Source organism: Sciurus carolinensis, chromosome 16 (assembly GCF_902686445.1).
Source record: "Sciurus carolinensis chromosome 16, mSciCar1.2, whole genome shotgun sequence".
In the NCBI taxonomy this organism is placed as follows: domain Eukaryota; kingdom Metazoa; phylum Chordata; class Mammalia; order Rodentia; family Sciuridae; genus Sciurus; species Sciurus carolinensis.
In genome coordinates, this window is record NC_062228.1 from 40,388,471 (window position 1) to 40,410,903 (window position 22,433).

A 22,433-nucleotide genomic window follows, 5' to 3' on the forward strand; every position below is an offset into this window, starting at 1 on the left:
ATTCAGCGCTTAAGGGACAAACATTTCATGAGTACAGACTGTGATGAAGAGAAATAAGCCATTGAACCTATGTCCGGACACAGATGTATGCCTCTTTACCCTGAAAATGTTGAAAAAATAGATAGATAGATAGGTGATAGGTAGGTAGGTAGGTAGATAGATATTGACTGTTGGCACCGTGTTCCCGAACACAGGCCCATTTCCACATTGACTTGTTTGGGGGAAAGGTAGTTTGGAGAGAAGTGAGAGGACTTATTCCAGGTTCCAGCCTCATGGAGAAGACATGGAGTGCAGGGTGTCCCCTGACCTGGCCACAGGGTGGGGGCAGGGATGAGAGGGGATAGTTTTAGAAAAAAAATCTTCCCTCCCAGAACAAGCAGGAAGAGGCACTCCACTCTGAATGAAATACCAGGGTCAGAAAGCCCTGCAGCATGGCTGGAACCTGGAAAACCCACCCCGCCGAGCAGCTGCTGGCGCAGAGGCCTTGTTTACACCCAACTTGGTCCCTAACTGGTTCCTAAAGTCGCCGGAGGCGCCCCACCAAAAGCATCCAGATTACACACTCCTGCCACCCCTCTGGCACGAAATCATTCCCAGATCCAGAGCCTGGCTTTCTCTCTCCCTATTAAAAATCACTAGCATTGCGCAAATAAAGGCGATCACCATGTGAAAAATTATCTTTTAAAATAGAGTTTAATTTGCATATAAGGAACGAGAGATTTATGACGAGCAACATCGTCCAGTACTGCATCTGCCTAGTATCAGTCGTAATTTAGATTGTTTGTGACTGATCTTAAATTCTAAAGCTGGGAGAAGATGAAGTGCTCTGTTGCTGTATTATTGTCAGGAGTCTAAGACTTACCAGAGATTTATTAGTAATCTTATCACAAACATGTCTCAAGTTTTTGCTTTTAATATGTGCCAAGCTCCTCTGAGGAATTGTCCTACTGCAATTATACTCCTCAATGCATGCATTCCAAAGCGTAGTTGATTTCCTTCCCAAAATAAAGCGACCTATCATTACACCACACCAGCTCTTGTACATTTTTCCTCTGCTACTTAATAATCAATGTATTCATCATTAAAATCTGAGCCCTGAAGCAATGGTTTTTAGCATATTCTAATGACTAGCGACTTGCAAATTACAATGACCTTTCATGTACATTCTGTAAGCACCTTGTTCTAATGTGTACTGTATTTATAGTTTGCCAATACAAACTAGCCAAAGATTGGATAATTACTGTAATCTATTAGCTCGATTGCTTTCCCTGCTCATTTATAGCATGTGCCACGCAGGCCATTTTCAAAAGCTGGCCTATCTTTCATCTCCCGCAAGCTCAGAAAGTAAGAGATAGTTCATCTTCACAATATACACACTTAGGAATGTCTTCAAGAGCAGCCCATCTCAGCTCAAGGAGGTTTCAAAAATAAAGAATCATCCTTCCTATTAGTGTCATAATGCTATTTGTGACTGACAAAAACCACCACTCCGAGAGTGTAAACTTTCGTTGAAGAATGTCAAGGCCCGTCCCATTTTCTGCCCATGACTCTGACCTCCCAATACCGTTTAATAAGATCTGCTTGTTTCCTTGCTTTGAGAGAGAGAGAGAAAAAAAAGATCCAGGCACTTCTCTTAAACAAGAAACCTCTTTTTTTTTTTTTTTCCTCTCTCTCTAAGTCAATGTTTCAAGTAAAGCATTAAACTTTTCTCTCTCTCTCTCTTTTTTTTTTTTTTTAGAATGTTCCTGTGACTTGGGAACCGATAAGAGCTATGTATGTGTGGAAGTATAAGCTCAGGTCGCCTTCTGACCCTCGGTGACGGTCTATTTCAGGCAGTTATGGATAGATAACATTACAGACACTGGTAATTAAAACAACACTAATTTTGTCTCCGTGGCCACGCTTTGTTGTTAGAAGCCATCTATCATGGCCTTCACGCATCACACAATGAGAAGACATTTGTCCACGTACATTGTGCTTGGTCAACGGTTTTGCAGATCCCCCCATGTACCTGGACACCAAGGCACTTAAAGACATAGAGCTCTCATTTTTACTCTATTGCTCTGATTAAGAAAACATTTTGCATGCTTAGTCAAAACACGCAGCAATCTTTTCACTACATAGATTCATGGGGGAAAAAAACAATGCTAATTTCTTTCCTTTTGAAAGAAAATAACAACAAAAAAAAAAAGAAAAAAATTCTCTTTTGGATCGAAAGAGAAAGAAAAGAATCAAACATGGAAATATTTGCCTTCTCTGTAAAACAGAAAGCAGCCTAATGGAAAACATAATATTAGAACACACACATAATACAAAGCAGCCCCTTTAAGACTATGTATGTTTTTAACTCTACGTATTGTTGATTCTTTTTCATGCGTCCATTTGTTTGATTTATGGACACTCGATTTCACTTCACCTTCTGCTGCAAGAGCCACAGTTACATTAAGAGTGATAGCAAGTCAAATGTTTTTATATTTGGGTAATAAAAAAGGAAAAAAATCCATTCCATAGACCCTTATAGGAAATTAGGGGTAGTCGAAACGCAAGATGACTAGTTTAGTTCTGTTGTAATAAACTAAAAGGAAACTGTAATGGTGCATTTCAAGGGATCTTTAACAAGTGACACAAACAAGAAAAGAAGCAGACAGGACCATTTAACTTCAAACTCCACCGAAGAGAGCTGAATCGCAGGCTTCCCCCAGCAAGCCCGCTGGCTGTTATGTGGCAGTGTTCATTTCTCAGCGGAAAAGCCACCCCCTTGAGACTCTCCAGGCACCCCCAACTGCATTTTTTATCAAATGTCTAAAAGGTGGGAGCTGTTAGAATCCTTTTCTCTATTCACAGATGATCACAGCCCTTTTTCCCCCTTTAGCTGCAGACACACATGTAGTTTCAAATATTAGCTAGAACTCCAGCCCTTACCAGTCCCTAATTGCTCTCTCAGGGAAGGTATCATAAACGCAGGTATGGATGACACAGATGTAACTTCAACTTTATGCAGGCAGGAGTGCTACATCAAAGCTATTTGCAAAGTGACATAGCTAGTTATTAAAAAGTACATTTTTATTATATTCCTTGGAATTTGCATTCTTCCAGAAAACCACGTGTATTTTTTAACGTAGTCACAGAAATGTTGGGGTAATAGACCGTTAATGGCATCTGCAAAGGAAAGGCACCTAAATGTTTTTAAAGCCAGTTTAATAAATTTGAGTGTTTCTGTCACTGTAAGTAGCTCAATCATTTCAATAAGTTAATATTAGCAAGTCTCTTCTGCTGGCTGCTAGAGCAGTCCAGCGGCTGTCATTAAGCAAAAAGGCCAAGACAATGTGAGTTTATCTGGTCCAACCTGCATTTCTACTCCTGATTCTACTGAAACAAATGGGAAAGAAAAACTTACTGACTTTTGGCAAACTACAAAGGTTAACTCTATTCATCATGGAAGAACCCATGCTAAGTGCTTTCTATCTGTCCATATATTTTAAAGATTTAGAAGCACCTGGTAGTGTTCTTAGGAGGGGGGAAAGCAGGAGCTTTGGTCTCTGGCACCGTATGCAGAGGATTTCTGGTCGTTTCCTCTTTGTATCGCTGGTACTTTGGAAATCCTTCTTAGACTATAGAATTTGGGAAACAAGGTTATTTTTCAATGAGATAAAAAGTCAAAGCGTTTCCTTCTTAATACCTTTCCTGAGTCTTTTAAGGTTAGTGGCAAGGTCTGGAGATACTGTTAACCCTTGGAGGAGAAATAGGTCGATAGTTTCAGTGGTAGGAGAATGTAATTCTCATCACCCATATTGTAAGAGAAGGCTCCTCTCCCAATACCGATAAAACCTACCCCGAGAAGATTTCCAGAGACTGTCCGAAGCTAATGAAAGGTAAACCCACAGGAAGCACCAGGTGAAAACAAACAGGCGACCTGGTTCTTACGTCTTAAAGCAACAGCTCCAAAGTTGAGAGCCCAAACTGCAATCTACAGCATAGCCTGACAGGGGAAGGGGCGAGGAAGTTAAGAATCTGACAACTGCCAAAACAATCCGAGTGTTTCCCAGCATCGGGTCGCACAGCGCACCGCACCAAACAAATCTTTTCACTTTTTATAACTCATTTGCATGAATTTACTTTTTTGCCTTAAGAGGTTGTTGTAATGTGTGTTAAAACACACAGTGCAATTTTATCTCCATAATATCACAAAAGAAATATTATGTTAGTATAAAGTTAAAAAAAAAAAAAAAAAAAAAAAAAAAAACAAGAAAAAGAATGCTGCGAGATCTGCAGCGCGACTGGCGGCAAAGCGTTGCTCAAAAGCGCCACCCAAAGGCGGCAGCGGGTAAAGGCATTCGGGGAGTGATCGCTTTTGTTAATTTCAGCAATCCGAATGTAAAAAATGACAGCGCCACGCAAGTTGACGGAGGCTTTTGATTGAATTGACTGATTGCCTCAGCTGCACCTGCGGAAAATTGATGGCAATGCTGTCTAAACCATTCATTAGGATTTGGAACTTTACGCAGATGAATGCTGGATTCATAAATTTGCTAGACATGTGTTGTAGATAATTTGACAAAGCACTGTTTTCAAATGAACATTTCTTTGACCTAATTTTATCAAAATCATGCAAAGGAATGAAAGAACATTTGTGCCTGAACTCTTTGGAAACAGCTGCAAGTGAGCGCTCGCTCTCTCTCTCTCTCTCTCTCTCTCTCTCTCTCTCTCTCTCTCTCTCTCTGCCCCCCTCCCTCCTCCCTCCTTCTCATTTTTGTCTTTCAAATACATTTAAGTGAAATACATTATTCGGAATACCTCCGCTGGTACGATGTGAAATATTTGTTAAAATGATAATGCATATTTTTTTTTTTTTACTGATTACAATGTTTCTCTCTGCCAGCTGAAGGAAAATTATTTTGAGGTTCCCCGAGCCCCACATTTGCTAAATTGAACACAAGTGGAAAATAGATTTTAAAAATAATAATAACGTCCTCTCCACAGACATCTTGGGAGGAACCATTTCAGTACCAACTGGCCATGCATTTCTGTGAGAATTATACTGCCTGCAGGCTTCGAAGGGAAATGAAATCCCTTTAAAATATTGACTCTTCTGGTCAAAAACGGTGGAACCAGAGAAAAAAATGACGTCTATACACATTTTATATAAGATTCCTGACTTGCTCTTGATTTTAATGTATCAAAGCACAATCAATATTGAATGAAGCTTTTTCTGTGTGTCCAGAAAAAAAATAAATAAAAAGGTAGCTGGAAGGTGGAGAGAGTACTGTTTTTATACCTGGCTTTGCTTAGCTGTGCTGAGGAAGAAGCTGCTGGGGCCGAAGCTCTCTCTTGGAGCAGCTATCACACTGGAGGTTTGAATTGTTAGGAAAGAGTTACATTTTTAGAAAAGAATACCTGGAACTTAAGATTATTTGAAATTCTTGCTTTAGAAATAGATCTTACTTCTCCAAGAAGGACTCTGCCTAGTACTTGGACTCTCCCCCAAAAAACCAAAATGAATATTTATTAACGTAAGAAGAACCTGGCGCAGGTTTGTCCGTGCTTCCCAATCTGCCAAAATGCTTCCAGATCTCTTCCCTGGCATTTAAAAGAAATCTATTTTTATACATTCACATGCATTTGGGTTTTACTACCAATAAGGTAATTTCTGATTAGGCATCTTGTGTTTTTTTTTTTTTTCTCATTTTTTTTTTCCTTTAAGAAACCCTACAAATACCTCGGGTTCTTATGTTAACCCCACACCTGGATGGAGAGAAAATACAGGTGTGAACTAGGCTAATTTTTGCCAAGCATTTTTTTCTTTTCTTTTCTTTTCTTTTTTTTTACTGTTCTAGTAGTTACATTGAACTGGAAAGCATTATCCAGACAAATCCAAGCAAGGCACTTTAAGGATGCTATGCCCAAGTTGCACAGATAGAAAATTACCAAGTAGATATGTGAAAACCCCTAAATGCAGAACAATCCCGGTCATCTTCTAATTGCCACGTTTCATTGTCTAATGGGGAAAATGTGTAAAACAAATAACTGGTTATCGGGAGCTCTGAGCAATAAAACCAGAACATTCTTGCATTTCTGTAAATCACGTAACTCTACAGCCAGATTTGGAAAGCCTGAAGCTCCAACCACCCCAAGCTTTTTTGGATCCAATGTTTGCTTCAAATTCAGGGCAATGTGTTTAAAGAAAGTTCCTAGTTTGTTTTAGATGGCATTTGCAATGAGAATCCCAGGCCCGTAAAACCACTGAAGTCAAATATTCGTTGACCTCACCAGCCCACCAACAAAGAGAGATACGGGCGCCGGATGGGCTGCACCGTCCTGGGGGTCGTGGAGGTCCCTCCTGTAAGATGTTACAAATCTGATCCGTGTTTGTATGGGTGCAGGGAGAGGAGCGGGGGCTAAAATACACATACATTCCTGGTCACTCAGAAAATGCACATGACAATGACTTTAGGTTAACTCCTAGCTTTGCAGGATAGCGAGACTTGGACACAGCCAAGAAGCAAAAGCTCTGGGGAAAAGGGTCTTTGTGAGACTCTGATCACTTGTGCCTGATTCTTCCTCCCTTAGTGTCTGCCCTTCCAGCACCTCTGGAGGGGTTCAGTCAGGAAAGACAAGGAGAGTAACCCAAGGGCCACTCAGCCTGCAGAACTCACCCACGCAGGTCCCCTGCCTGCTCTGAGTAAAATCACGGAAGCCTGTGACCCTTGATGGAGATATACCCTCTTTCTTTTCTGACGCCTTTACAGGACGCCTTTAGTGTCTACAATGAGAAAAAGGATTTCCTTTCCCGAGATCTTCAGCTAAGAATCACTTCAGCTAAGAATCATTTCACGGGGCAGCCTATGATTCTGGTCATTTCCTTTATTCCGATTCCTTGTTTTCAGAAGTCCTGCTTTGTGGTTATGTTTAAAGAATCTACACTTCTTCCACCAACAGCCCCTAAACCAGAGGAGCTTTTCGTTCCTTTATCCCAAAGGCTCAGTTAGAATCTATTTCCCCTTAGAAACTAGAATTTTTGAATAGGAATTCCCAGTAAAACAGAGCCCAGCATGGGTCAGGCGCCCCTCTCATGTGACTACCATCCTAGCAAACACTTGCCAGCTGCGGACTTTTATAGTGGTGCCCTGAAGCCCAGCCCACAGAGGAACTTCAGCCTCCCCCAGGAGCAAGGTCCTAACATCGTCAATGCCTGCAACCTCTGGTAGGGCTATTTCATGGAGAATGCAGGAAAAGAAGGGCGTGCACCCCACTTCAGGAGGGCAAGTTCGCATTGACAATGAAGGCTTTGCAGCATCCATTGCCCGCTAATAGGTACATCATGTTCCCTCCAGCTCAGAGCAGTCAAGGTCTAAAGCAGGCCCTGAAGAAAACTGCATTCCAAAAATAAATAAATACATACATAAATAAATACATTCATACACATTCATACATACATACCTACATACTTGCGGGGTTCCAGGGACGGGTCTGGCAGGTGTGTGGTGCAGACAACACAGGTGGTGGGGAAAGAGTAAGGGAATGAAGAGATTCACCTTGAAAATCTGGCCCAACCTCCTCAGAGAAGCAAATGGCTGAGAAGTGGTAAAGTTCAAGGCTAGGGTCTGGGCCCCATGGGCCTTGTTGGTATATCTCCTTGTCCAGGCTAAGCTGCTTCTCAAACTATGTGACAGCTGTGCTCCATTGCAGCAGCCGGGGTGGTTTATCCATTTCCCATTCCAGGTGCATGAAGAAGACAGAACCAATTCTCCATGAATCTGTCGTCTGGGGGTTTAGTTAGCACCCGTTACTGGGTTTGTACTGAAAATATGAAGATAAAAATGACATAGCTTCTGTCCTCAAGGAGCACCCAGTTGAACAGGTGAGTGACAGTGAACCGGCCCTGGAGCTGTCTGTCTGTCAGCTATGGGGATGGCCTTGTGCAGGACCACCCACACTCTGGTAGCCCCTCCCTTTGTGCCAGACAAGAATGGCATTAGCAGAGACCCCCACCTGGACTTTCTTGGCCTAGGGCTGTATTGTGTTGTGCCCTGCATAGACACACAGACACACATTTCTTACCACTCCTGAAAGAGGAAGAAAGGGAAAATGAATCACTGGGAACAACAGCCTCGTGAGGTCCCAAATCTCACCAAGTCCCATTCTCAGAGGCGTTCGGCATCTCTGAACGCCACAGGAACGCACTCCTAGCTGAGGCAGGTGCATGGGTCTAACTTTCCACTCCAGCTGTCGCAGACTGTGAGGGAGCTGTGCCGTAGAGCCTTACCACATCAGCCTCCAGGGACTGGGATTTTTTGCACCTGGTGGTCCTTCCAGAAGACTGGAAGGATCATGTTCTCAGGAGCAGGATGGCATCCGTACCGAAAGAACAAGGCCCCGTGGGTGACACAAAAGATCCCACCTCTGAGCACCGTAGCTGACATTCTGCAGCCCAGTTGTCACTTGTAACAAACCCCAGCTGGCCACACAGTGAGGGGTGGCAAGGCTGTCCAAGGCAATGGCCAAAACTGCCCAGGAAACAGGGACATTTTCCCCCAGCCGACAGCAGGGTTGTGTAGACACCAGCAGTGGCAGGGAGCGTTTGTAAAGTCAGATGCGTACCAGACCAGGCAGAGAGCCCAGGTGGAGAGGGCTGCCCGTGGCTGGGGGCTGCGGAGGCCTGGGGAGGTCTGCACCATCTAGAGATCCTTGGTTCTGCATGGACCTGGGACCTGGGCTCCAGCACTTCCGATCATCCAAAGTCAGAAATCCAGATAATTATGTGAACTTTCCCAATTATTAAACCTTAGCCACAAATTCATATTTCTTTTAAATAATAAGAGAACCATTTAATAAATAAAATAACTATATATATATGATGCATAAATATACATATTTACATATGTTTTATAGGGATAGATTGGGCTTCCCCCTCCCAGACACCCATTTTGTGTCTCTGGAACAACTAGGTCCTGGAGGGTCCTCTCCTTTCCCCCAAGCCAGGGACTGCCACATTAAGCAGATGGGACTGTTGAGCCAAGGGAAAGACCTTGGGAAGCATTCGAAATGATGCTTGCCCACGGGCCACAGGACTTGTCTGCAGGACCAGGTCGTTTTTTCAGAGTGCAAAGGTTTCTTGGTGGAACTGATCCTCTGACATCCGGGGCCTGTCTTCTGGGCAGAGGCCCCAGGCATTCCGTAGAGAAGACGGATCCGCCTAGCTCCCGTGGTGTGCCACGGCCTCTCAGGACAAAACGGCCTGCGGGAGATTCCCTTGGATGCCCCTGATTTCTACTCATGGTTTCTCTGTGGAAGGAGGAAGGTTTAGCCCTCTGCACAGCAGCCTCTAACAGGGTGAGACCTGGGTGATGTGAGCTTCAGTCTCTGACAACATTAGCTTTCATCAGATTGTCCTTAGTATGGACTTATTTATTGATATTTATAAGTAGAGAGTGAATGAAATATATTAAAGTATTTTGGTATATATATTGTTCTTTTTATACATTACAAATGTGTTTATACATAGATATTCAATAGATACAAACAAATTTATATATCAAGTTCATATTGTTCTTTAATTTATTATGTATTTATTTATATTTTACATATTCAATAGATATAAATATAAATAAATGTATTTAAAGATACATTATTCTTATGTATTGTGTATTGAACAGATATTTATAGTTATGAAATAGATATAAATATATTAAAAATAGCATTTAAGTACATCTTACTATTTTTATATATTTTATATTTATTTATACTTATACATAGACTATATAGATATAATATAAATGCATTTAAATTCATGCATTTAAGATATGCATATGTCTTTTCTATATTACATTTGATCATGTGCATACATAGATATTAAATAAATATGAGGATAAATATATTTAAGTATATGTATTTCTATATTATATATTATTTAAATATACTCTCTTTTTTTTTGGTCTCTTCTATTTTCTTGTTAACATCTACAGATTTAGCCCAATGTAATAACTAAAATATCACATTTCTCCAAATGGATTTTCATGTATGGAAATGTGATCACTGGGGCTTGGAGGGAATCTGTGTGCTCTTGAGTTCCCTGATTCATTGCCCTCTGATCTCAGCGAGGGAAGCAAGAAGCTGCAGACACGGTACCTCCAAATCCTTCACAAAAGGAGGAACACCAAACAAATTCTTTCTTATTCTCTGGTGAGTATCTGTTAGTGTGCACATCCGGGAGGGTCTGGCATCGTGTGTATGTGCAGATCCTGTTTGAGAATGCCAAGGTCCACGTAGTGTCATTAAAAGAAATGAGTGTAGCCCTTTGGCCATCGAGGTGAGAGCATTTTGTCGTTTTTTTTTTCAAATTGCTATTGCTATATATAAACGTAACATATAGCAATAACCATAGAAAGATACTGTGCCCTTGTGTATGGATAATTAAAATAGGAACATCTCCGGACTAAATTAAAATGTGTAAAAACCAAATCCTTATAGCATCCATGAAATTACAGAAGCTACAAGTGAATCACTAACCCAGGGACGAAGCATTCCTCTCATTACTTCATGAACCTCTTCCGTGATCACAGTTTTACATTTTCACAAATCTACATGGTTCTTTTTATGTCACCAAATATCTCAGCTCACTTTTACTGCCCTTCTTATATATAGATGCTAGTTGGTAACAGCATGCAAACCATCTCCATCATTAAAGAGAAACCAACACTTCCAGTGTTTCTGATGACACTTAGGACTACAAATTATGAACCGAAAAATCTGAACAGGATATAAAGAGATAAATTATACCTTTGTGAACAGAAAGAAAGAAAAGGGTATGTTTTCCAGTATCAGAAAACCACAACCCACAGATCACAATCTGTGAATTAAGAAGACCCGCATACCAGAGAGCCTGTACACAGATTTTTGCCTTAACCCATGACCTGCACAGTTGTGTGATTTCCCTCCACAGAGAGCTCCGATATGCCCTTTTCTCCTCTGTACTTTGAGCGTAAGAGGTGTTATTACCCATAACTTTTTATTTAAAGGAATTGTGCAGCTGGGAAAATGAATGAATTTAATTATCAATGCAGTGTGAAAAAAATCATTAGAGCAAAAGCCCGGAACGCCACATATTAAAAATAAACAAAGGCTATTAAAAAACAGTTCCAAAAAAGAATGTCAGTTTTTCTTCAATTCTTAAAATGTAAATACCAAAAAGAAAACCATATGTAAACATCCATAGTTACAGAAGAAATTACTCTTTAAGAAAATGTTAAATGACTGACTGGATCATTTAACTTTAAATCTATACTTTATGTGGCAGTATAGGAAGGTCATTTGATTGCTATGCATAGAAAAATGAGAATTCTAATATGTTCTCAAAGTTTCACCTTCATAAGACAAAATTTTCATTATAAAATTTTATTTAATGGTGAGCACACAGAACTTCTTCCTCGACTGTACAGAATGGCACTTCTGGATAGGAAGCTTGTCTTTGATTTTTGAAAGGTGGTGGAGCTATGTCTTTTAACTAATCTTTTTTTTAGTAATAACTATATTTAAATTCCCTCCATGACTGGTTAGTGGAAACACTGATTTAGCCAGAGTACAGGGGAGAAACACTCAGCAAACGTACCTCAGAAAGCCTCCCTGGTTGCTATCACAAGCAGGATCTCCAAGCAAACAGAGATGTTATTTGAGTTCAGGATTTTCTTTTTGGGAACCAAATTGGACCTGTAGCTGCACAAACTCCCATGGGGTATTTACAGCAGGGCCATTTGCAAATGTCAATCAGGAGAAACCCAGGCAGGATGGGTGGGAGTTTAACTGCTTTGCACAGAGAGAAGCCATGGAAAGATAGATCCATCCAGGACAGAGCATAGTTCAGCACTAGTCTATCTCCAGTAAAACAGAGAGTAGGAGGCAAATCCCATAGAAGTGAGCTCCTGGAAGCCAGCATGATCCACTGGGAGGGAAGAAAGAGCAGGGTGCCTTCTTCTCCATCAACAAGGTAGCCCCACTTTCTGACCATAGTCACAAGAGCTGGGACAAGCAAAACTGTTGAAGAGTGTGTAAAGATGCCTACTGTCACTGAAACAAGATTATTTCTGGGCAGTAAAGAATCCTCTATAGCCAGTGAGAGAATGGCCAGTAGAAGCTCTACTCCAGCCCTTTGTGGACCACGGTCACCATTTTGTGACTGGAAAAGAGATATGCAGGTTGAAACCCACATTAGACAATGATCACTGGTCAGCATCACGAAGTTGTGCCTGCTTTTGTCAAAAGCTTTGGTTTGTACAAGGCACACATCTCTTCTCTCTGTTAGGCTTCCCAATGCCCCTCTGGATATCAGGTTCCAAAAGAATGTCCAATGGAACTTAATTGTGTCTCCCAGCCTCTTTTTACTTGGCTGCCTGACTGGATCACTGTCAGAATTGTGCACAGCACCTACGAATCTCCTCTCTGAGCTTCAGTAGTCCCATCTGTAAAGCCCAGAGCATTGGATCTGAGGTGCACATGGCCCAGGTCCTGTAAATGAGATCTTAGCCCCTGACAGACGAGAGCCCTTTGGGAACTCAATGAAAGCTATGGAATTTTCTCCTCTGGGGGAAAAAATGCAATGTGGCTTACAATTTTAAGAGGTTTGTGGGCCACCCAAAGCTCACACATGGACCCTATTAAGAGCCCCTGAACTGGCTCACCCATGAGTTTAGTAGCAAGGAAACTGAGGCCCAGGATAGAGGACAGAGTTTCCCAAAGTCACCCTGAAGGTTAATTTGCAAACTGGGGCAAGAGAGCTGTTTTCGTACCTCCGTGGTAGGGCCTCTACCTGGGCTCTTTTGCTTACCGTACCCGTCCCCCCAGTGAACAGTTTTCCCACTCCCCAGGTACGGCTACCTTTCTGATTCCCCAGGTGGGAATTTGCTATCTAGCCCCACAGGTCATGCCCATTCCAGAGCTCACCTCCCCAAGCTGGTAGGGATACGGGAAAGACAGGTAGAATATGGAGCCATAAAAGGTGCCATGCATGGGTTGTTCCCCAAAGATAGGTGTCATCAGGTAATCCCTAGGTGGCCACATCTGGGAAAGGGGAGCAAGTGAGGGATGACAGGCAGAAAGGGGTCACCTGTCCCTCCCACACAGAATAAGTGGCCCTAAACTGTTGTTTCAAAATATACATTCTCTGTCTTTAAATTAAAAAAAAAAAAAAATGTGGAGGAGGAGGAGGAGGAAGAGGGGAAAAAAAAAAAGGATGCTCAGGCTAGATAAATTCAGAATGATTTGAATACATTACTGTAGTTAAGTTTAGTACATAAAGTACCAGGGAATGGCTCTGCCGTGCATTTCAATGAAGCCCAAAATAATGAGGCTCGAGCTGGGCTGTTGCAGCTTCGTCAGAGCGATTCTGCCCTAATAAGTGGGAAGGAGGTGTCCACGGCTCCCTGCCTATGAATTGTCCTCATGAGATTTGGTCCAACCTCCAAAGGGAAGGCGGACTTCAAAGAGGAGAAAAGCAGGGCAATCGAGATGAGAGGTTTGCACACACCTGTAGGGAAGGATGAGCTATGTAGGTCATTTCCTGTCTGAACCAGCCATCGAGTCCCACAAGGTACAGCCAGAATCTGTCCCCTACCCCCTCCAGGTCTTGCAGAGCAGGGGCTGGTGTGGACACAGAGTCGGAGCAGCAGGAGGGCAGCCTCTGACCTGCTTCTCCCAGTTCCCCCTTCTCTCCTCCCGGACTACCTTCCTACCCCAGCCTGGGATCACTCAGGGAACACCTAACAGTGAAATTAACAAAGGGACTCAGAGAGCTCCAGTTAATTCCTTCCAGGACCCAAGAGAGGAAGGAGGTTAAGGAGAGAAGGCAGGAAGGCATGAGAAGAAAAGGGAAGGAGAAAGGACAAGGGAGAAGGGAGAGGAAGAGAAAGAGAGCCCAAGTCTCCCAGCTGTGGCCGCCCAGGCCCTCTGAATAGAAGATGGGATGTGTGGCTATCTCCAGCATTTCCGGGACCCAAATGGCTAAATCTGCAAGAGCTAGGTGAGAAAAGACTGACTCAACAGCTTCTGGATGAGTCATGTGTTCCAGAAAACATCCCCAGAGTCGAAATCCAGGTTGTAAGGACAGACATGTCTCAGAAAAGGAATGCTAGAAAAAACGGTGCCCATCTGTGAGAACTCATAGCCACCCAGTCTCTGACTCCATGAGCATTTGATACCCAGAAAACTGGAACAGAAAGAGCCGTGAAGTCCGACCTGATCCCTAGCCGGTGACAAAGCCAGGTTTCCTGCCCAATCTGTCCCCAGCCAGGGGAGCTCAGATCTTCTCTCAAGTGAGCCCAGCAGATGTTATTGAGCTTGCAAATAAAGGGCAAGAGTTCCCAGCTCCTGTGTAAAGGGAAACCCACAGACTGGGGGCCAACCTCTCACCGAGAAAATAAAAATAGTTAAATCCGTAGAATCAGCCTCCTTTTCTGTTCTCTGGATATAACTTGCTCCTGGACTTCTGTGAATAGTTAACTGAAAAGCTGTCGGAGTGGACATCTGTTGTTTTTGCCTGCCCAGCCGCTTTCCTCCTTTTACTGGAAATAGCATCCCAATTTTCCTTGAGGAATCACTCCTCCCCCATGCTCCATCCATGTGGTCTTGGGCGGAGCTGAACCCCCACCCCCAGCTCCAGGGATAGGCAAGTGACCCAGACCAGGACAATGAGGACATCACATCCCACTGACTGGCTCTAGGTGGGGATAGGACCTAAATCAGGAACAGCCTGACTCAATACCAGGTCTTTGTGTAGAGACAGAATCATTTCACTGGAGTTTCTGAGAAGATAGATGAGTGTTTGGAGCTGCTGGCAGCCATCTTGTTACCACAAAGAGAGAGTCCAAACTGCCTGGAAATAAAGTCAAGGCAGAGGACGCTGAAGCTAAATCCCGCTGACAGCACGCTTGCCCCTAGAGCTAGCCATTCCTAAAATTCTCTACACCCTGATATTTTAGTTACAAGAGCTAAAATCATCTGTAATTTGTTAAGCCCATCTGATATGGGCTTCTGTACAAGGACTTGACTAAGATTGTTGCTTACTGATGGACCGATAGACACATAATGCATCTTAGTCCATTTGCGCTGCTATAACAAAATACCCAAGACTGGAAAATTTATAAAGAACAGAAATTTTTTCTCACAGTTCTGGAGCCTGGGACGTTCAAGATCATGTCTTCAGCAGATGTGATTAGTGAAGGCTGCTCTCTGCTTCCCAGATGGTTCCTTGTCGCTCCATCCTAGGGAGTAGAAGAAGATCCAGTCTTCACAAGATGGAAGGAAGAAGGACTAAGGAGCTAAACACTGTGTGAAGTCTTTTTTATTTTTTTTTTTTGAATGAAAACCTCAATCCCATTCCCAAGGGAGGAGCCCTCAAGGCTCAATCACCTCTTAAAGGTCCCACCTGTTAAAATTAGCTCACTGGCTGTTAAGTTTTACTACCTAAGGAGGGGACACTTTCAAACCACAGCATAACGATTCCTGTGAAGTCACAGGACCAACAGGATGCAGAAGATCCTCTCGAGCAGGTTCCCAGGGTCTCCAAAAAGAAGTATATGCTGGCTCAATTGCATTTTGAGGATGCATTGTGACTGAAGGACTCTTTCCCCAGGATTATATCAAGCTGTGAAGTATTCACAGTTTTAAAATTACTCATCAAGAGCTGGATTTTTTTTTTCTCCTCTGCTACCTTAGTTACTGATTATTTCCAGATCCATCAGATACACAAACTCTTGTTTTTAAAATGCAATCAGCACACCCACGTGCCCATCTATAGATAGTAAAGAATAGGTAGCTGAAGCCCCTGGAAGGTAATGCTATCACACAGGATGAAATGGAGAGCATTACAAATGTACACTCAGCAGGAAAATACTATTTAGCTGGTAATTCAAGCTGGGGATGAATAATCAGCTCATTTTGAATAATGAACCAGGAAAGCACTGCCATTTGGAAAACTTGGGGTCCATTCTTGCCTTTGAAAGCCTGGTGTGTCTGTGTCACTCTGATGCACAAGGTCACCCCTCCTTGCAGAGAGCCCAGGCCGCTGTCTCCAGTCAGCCAGCCGTAACCAATCGGAGACCACCCAGGCAGACTCCCTGTGCTCCAGGTCCTCCTCTGGCTCCAGTAGTTTGGGGACCCACACTCAGACCTCTCGTTTCTCCAAATGCTGGCTCTGCAAAAGGGCAGTAAAGTGCACAACTCTGTGGTCTCTGGCTAGGTTTAAAAGCCCCACATGTTGATTTCTTCTTTTCTCCTCTGTGCATTGGGTCCCCTCATTGGGATGCTCATGGCCAGGAACTACAAGATCCTTCCAATTTGTCCTGGCATGGCTCCAGAAAATTCCCGGGGTGGATTGTGGACAACGTAAACTTAAGACCTGCAACCAGCTACTTTAAGCATATACCGGGATTGCATTAGTACAGGAAAACATTTCAGAAGAGAAAGGTGTGCAGGACTCAGTCATAGCTGCTCCTGACCTATTTTGAAGAAAATCACTCCTTTGTAGGTATGAAAGTGATCTGTTGCATGTGGTATACCTTGTCTTCTTTTTTAGGCAAGCATGGAGATATTCTATAGACTTCACATCACCCTTACTCTACTACCTGGCTGACTGAGTCACCAGCCTCTTTAAGCACGAGTCCTGTAACCTCCTCATGGCTGTTGACTCTCTTGAGCCAGAAGCATCCCAGACCTAATGCCTGCCAGACCAAGGAGTCCAAAAAATCCATGCATCTGGGCTGCGGCCCTGGGCTGAAGTCATGCCCATCCAAGAGCAAGAATCTCAGCCTCCAAAGGAAGATCTGGAATTTTATTCCCATGAAGCACTGACCTAATCTTTGCATTGAGACTGCTATTTACATTAAAATTGGTCACATAATGAAAAAAAAAGTAGTTCATTAATATGCTAAGAAGTGCTAATTTGAACATTGCTGAAAAGCAATTGCAAATTCCATTTTGCAACTTGCAAATGTGATGCAGTGCAAATTAGGGCTGATGGACCCATCTTCAGCTATTCAAACTTCATCTGATGTTTCTGAGCTCCCCAAGCCTCAGTCACAGAGATTGGCTTCAAGATCGTTGGGGTGATTTGTCCTTCATAAGGAAGAAAGCCCCTGCCTCCTCCTGGTAATGGGTGGCCAACCACTAACCACACTATGCAGACTTGGGGGAGTCAAAGGAAGACCATCACAAAGGGGTGTGTGGAAATAACTCAAAAGAACAGAACAGGAATGACTCAAACAGTTCTCACTTGTCTTCTGGAAGATGCAGCTGGACTAGATCCACAACTTCCATCCAAGACAACCCACTCCCCACTCCCAGTCTGAACCTCACTTACAGTGGTGACCCCCAATGTTCTATGGACTCAAGTTGGTTTGAGGTGCAGCCTGAGCCACCTTGTCTTAGTAGGAATCAGAGGCAGCTTTGGTAGGTTGGCCATTGTACTTCCAGGTGCAGATCTTTTCAAGGAAAATGGAGCCCTGGGGATTGTGCTGGACTCAACTCTCCCTTCCGCCCTCCCATGAACCTCACTTTGCCTACACGGAACTTGTGTGAAGTTAGTTCCCAAAGTCAACACATACCAAGAGGTTGATGTGGGGTCAAAACAATACCCTTGAAAGTCTCTTCGTCTAGCACAGCATTGGAGACCAACACACCTTCTCTTGGTAAGAACATATGGTCAGCTTTTCTTCCATCTTGGTTGGCCATTCTTTCTTTGGTTGAGTACTAGATGGAGTTGGCCTGCCTGTGGGACCATACTGGGTTTTTTGTTTTGTTTTGTTTTTCTTTTAAGTGTGTATCTAAGAATCCATGACTCACAGCAGGATGCCCCACCTCTGGGAGGCACCTACCAGAGGTGCCAAGGGCCATTGTCAAGGTCATCCAGCTGCAAGGCCTACAAAGCAGCAGCTGCCCCAAGGCTTCACAGTCTTCGCACCACTCCAGGCTGCTCTCCCGGTGAGCAGCTCCCCACCTGGCTCCCACCTTCAGGGCAGCAATGCCCTACCCATGACCAAGTACTTATCAAGGGTTTCCTTCCTTCCTCTTCCCAAAACAAAAGGAACAAGTAAAGAGACAGAAGAAACGGATTGGTGTGTCTCTCTTAGGAAACACCTCCAGGGGCAGAAACACGGTCAACTCATAGTCACATGATCATGCAATGTCCTAAAAGGCATCGTGTTATGAGGCATCCCCCAAAGCTCATGTGTGAGACAATGCAAGACAGTTCAAAGGAGAAAAGATTAAATCATGAGAGATGGAACCTAACTGGTGGTTTAATCCACTGATGGATTAATGGGTGGTAATTGTAGGCAGGCAGGGTATGACTGGAGGAGGCAGGTCACTGGGGGTATGACTTTGGGGTTTATATTTTCTCCCTGGTGAGCAAGCCCTTCTGTCTCCTGACAAGCATGTCTGAGCTCCTTTCCTCTGCCACATCCACCCGCCATGATGTTCTGTCTCACCTTGGATCCAGAGCTGTGGAGTTGACTGACCAGGCCTGAGCCTCTGAAACCGTGAGCCAAAGTAAACTTTTCCTCCTCTATGTTGGTCTTTTCAGGTCGTTTGGTCACAGCAACCAAAAAAACTAACTAAAACACATTGAAAACCTGGCCCTGAGCTTCCCGTGGGGCCAAAGCAAAAAGGAAAACAAACACATTAAGAAGGACTTTTCCATAAAACTGAAAAGGTAATGGGTCTGCTTTTCCTGCAGCTGCAGCTTAAGAGAACTGTCTCTGGTGGGTCCCCTCCAAGGGAATGGACTGTCCCCACCATAGGACTATGAGAGATTTAAAATAATGCATTTGTCAGACAGGTTTCCTGAAGTGTCACTTCACAGAAGCCTGTGACAATATGGGAAAGAAATTCCATGAGGCCGCTCCCCGCCCCAAGGCAGGGCCTAACATGGACTCAGCTCTCTCAAGTGCCTGTTGGCTGGTGGGTATTTCTACTCAAAGACAAAGAAGGAAGGAAGGTACACAGGCCCATCCCCACACCTGCCTTCCAGTGGCCTCTGGGACTCCAGGTGCCTCTCCAGCATTCATAGTGATCTCAATCCTCTGACAGGGCTTTAGCACCTGGACAACTCTTTCAAATCACTCAGGTCTCTTCTCATTATGTCCCCTGGCAAAGAGGCTTTCTGTGACTCTAAAGCTATCCATTTCATGGTGTTTACAATAACCTGAAATCACCTTTTCTTACAGTTCTACATAGAATATATACTTCATGTGGGCACACACTGAATATCAAGTACTAAGAATTTTGCCAGACATGTGATAGATTTTTAGTAAATATTCGTGGAAGAAATGAATTGGTACCAAATCCTGTTACGGCATGTCCTATGGGTCAACCACTTCTAAGCACTTTGAAAGTATTAATCCTTATTTAACCCTCAGGGCAGCCCTTGTATGTAGACTCCATCACTAACCCATTTCACAGGTGAGGAAACTGGGGCACAGAGAGGCTAAATGATTTGTCTGAAGTCACATAGCTACTGAGTCATGGGACCAGGGTACAGAGTCAGACCTCTTGATCACCACAGCCAATGTTTGATTGAGGTAGGTTACCCAATGCATGGTGAGCAAAGTTTTAATCTCTTTCCTGAGTCCATAAATCCAGACCCAATGTTCCTCTCATTATTGCTGAACACATTGTCTGAATCTGGAGATAAGCAGCCTAATTCACTTAAATTCTTTCTTTAACGTTGTTGGTTTTAGCTGAAATGCAAAGTGCAATGCAGAGGAGCCCAAGCAGCATCGCTGGAGAGCCTGGGATTAGTTCATGAATGGGTTCGGCAGCTACCCATGAGGGAGCCTAAGCACTAGGAGCTAACTGCTTCCGGCCATGCGCCACTTAGAACTATGCATTTCCAAACCAGCTCAACATGCGTGTCACCATGAGAGATGGCAATGTTGAAGAAATGCATTTTTCATTTATGTATTAGTAATACCTAATATCGAATACCATCAGTGTAAACAATGCAAAAAATAACAGCATTTCTCATGTGTGTTCTAAACCAGCTAACTACCCCAAGACCCGCTTTGCTCTGTAGCCAGCTGCTGACTGTGGGCACCTCATGGAAACAGACAGGCCTCTCTGGGCTGGCCTGGCCCGGCCTCCGTCAGCCCTCCCAGAGCCCACCATGCCCCAAGCCTAGAGCAGGGACTGTTGAAAACCTCTCCAGTTCACTAAGAACTCCTGAAAATGGAATGAGGAAGGCCCTGCGTGAGGTCCCCAAAGCAGTCCGCTTATCCCTAAGACACGTGCTCTGCTGTGACTGTTTTGAGTCTGTCGTGGAACAAACTCTCCAGAATGACATCCAAGATGCAGTGTCAACAACGCGTTGGCAAAGAGAACTCAAAGGAAAGGGGTAAGGAGACAAGTGCCCCAGCGTCCATCATCTGCCCTGTGCACATCAACTCTGGCCTCCTGAGACTCCCTCTCTCCCCAAAGCTACCTGGAGCATTTGTGTGCCTTCGCTGCCAGCTGGCTTTGGCTTCTTCCAAGGATCAGAAACGACCTGCTTAGGAGGAGAGTAGATAATGCTGTCGTAAGAAAACATCTCAGCCTGAGAGAAATCAGCTCAGGCTAACGCCAGAAGTTGAGTTTCCACACTGTATTCTGTCCCACCATGCCATAAGGCGTCAGTCTTGTAACCTTGACTCAGGTGAGTTCGCAGCTAAAAGACAGATCCACTTTCATCATCTCAGAATAAAATCCAGTTTCTAGATTTACAAGCTTGAGAATCAAAATTCAAGCTGAGACAAGGTTATCTCTAACAAATGCCACCTTATAGAGACAGCCTCTGGGAAGTACCCTCCTTCCTCAGGAGGGGCCGCTCTTGAGGGGAGAAGGTGGGCAAGGATAACACATCAGCCACAGCCTAACAGCAAGGATTCTCCACCCTCGCTGCATAGTGGAGTCAGCCACGTCTCACCCCACTATTTAATTGGTCTGGGGTGCCACCTGGGCACCAGGGATTTCTAAAATTACGCAACCAAGGTCCAGAACCACAGAGTAGGCTTGGAAGCCCTCCATCTAAATCAAGGCCCCAGGGTAGAGAGAAAAAGCAACTCACAAGGGCAGATCAGAGGCCTGAGGAGACGGGAGATTGACTTCCACCAGGGAATCCCCCTACATCCTGCTCCACCACTTCCTCCCTGAGTCCCCACCCCCACCCCAGGATGGCACCTCCTCGTAAGTCAGGCGCCTGTGTCAGCTACCAAGAATAACTGCTTGCCCTCACTGAAGTTCGTAACTGCCTTCCGATGCCAGTTGGAGCCTGTAATTAGAATTCACTGCAACTCCGGGGACGCATAGCCCATCCACAGCCAGGACTCCGGCGGCCTCGGTGTGAGCCGGGTGATTTAAAACCTCGGTGGACAGATTCGCCCCACCTAACATGCATCTCCTGGTGGGCTGCCCCCTCTGATGTCCACTGGGGAGGAAATGAATTACAGTCTCGGATACAAGACGGAGAAGTTGCAGGAGGAAGTCACAATTATGCACCGACCTGGATGGGCAATTTGAGAAGAAGGTGACAAGGGAAGCTAAATCTGTCTCCCTTTCGTCCTTCAAGTCTCCTTCCAGAAACCTCTCCCAGCACCCACCCGGCCCCCTTGCAGCCTGCAAGGCAGGGCAGGCTTACTTACAAACCTCTCTCAGAACGCCAGGATGGAGACAGCATAATTAGTCTTCACTTTCACAAGTAATAAATACACACAAATTAAAAATACATTTGTACCACTCATTTTACCCGCACATAGATCATAACATGTAAATACACATTCCACTTGTCTTTCGCTAATCATTTACTTTATATTCTCATGTTGGCCAACAGGGCACACAGCCACCTTCCTATGTATCTCAATGTCATGAGAATGCTTGAAAACAAAAGTTTTCACTTAAGATTAAATGAGGGGCAATTGCCGAAGACAGTGGAAACCATTGGAAAAATCTGTGAATCCCATGCCTGGTTTCCTCCTATTTGCCAAGCTAAATATTTAAGGAAGTTTCCTTGTCATGAACAATCAAAAGTTTTTGGAAAGTTGAATCATCCCATGAGGAGAACTGTACAAATAAGAACCAAATTTGGAAACTGGAGACTCGTTTGAGTCCCAGCTGATGCACCAAACTCTGCTGTGACTTGGGTCATCCATCAGCCTATCCCTGGGATTTGGTTTCCTCTGTGAACCAGGAAGATTCTGACCTCAACCGTTGTTGCTACCAGCGCTATTCTTGGGAGCCCTACTAGGCAGAAGAGGCTGCTTGAGGCAGCAGGAAACAAAAGACGTCCAGAGGTGGCCAGAGAGCAGTGTGGGCTTGGTTGAGGGAGGAAATGAGGGACAAGGAAGAAGCAGAGTTCCCCGAGTGGGAGGAGCCCAGGAGCTTCAGAGGGAGGACCCCCCTGACAAGAGCTGACAGACGCT

General features: G+C 44.2%; 1 long non-coding RNA gene across 1 annotated transcript in view; it reads right to left on the bottom strand.

The window, feature by feature from the left end:
- The window catches only part of LOC124967158 (uncharacterized), a 51,354-nt gene that overhangs the window by 16,480 nt on the left and 12,441 nt on the right, over positions 1-22,433 (bottom strand). Inside the window, exon 2 of the long non-coding RNA XR_007105471.1 lies at positions 15,153-15,248. This is a non-coding gene — a long non-coding RNA (uncharacterized LOC124967158). The remainder of the gene's footprint in view (positions 1-15,152; positions 15,249-22,433) is intronic.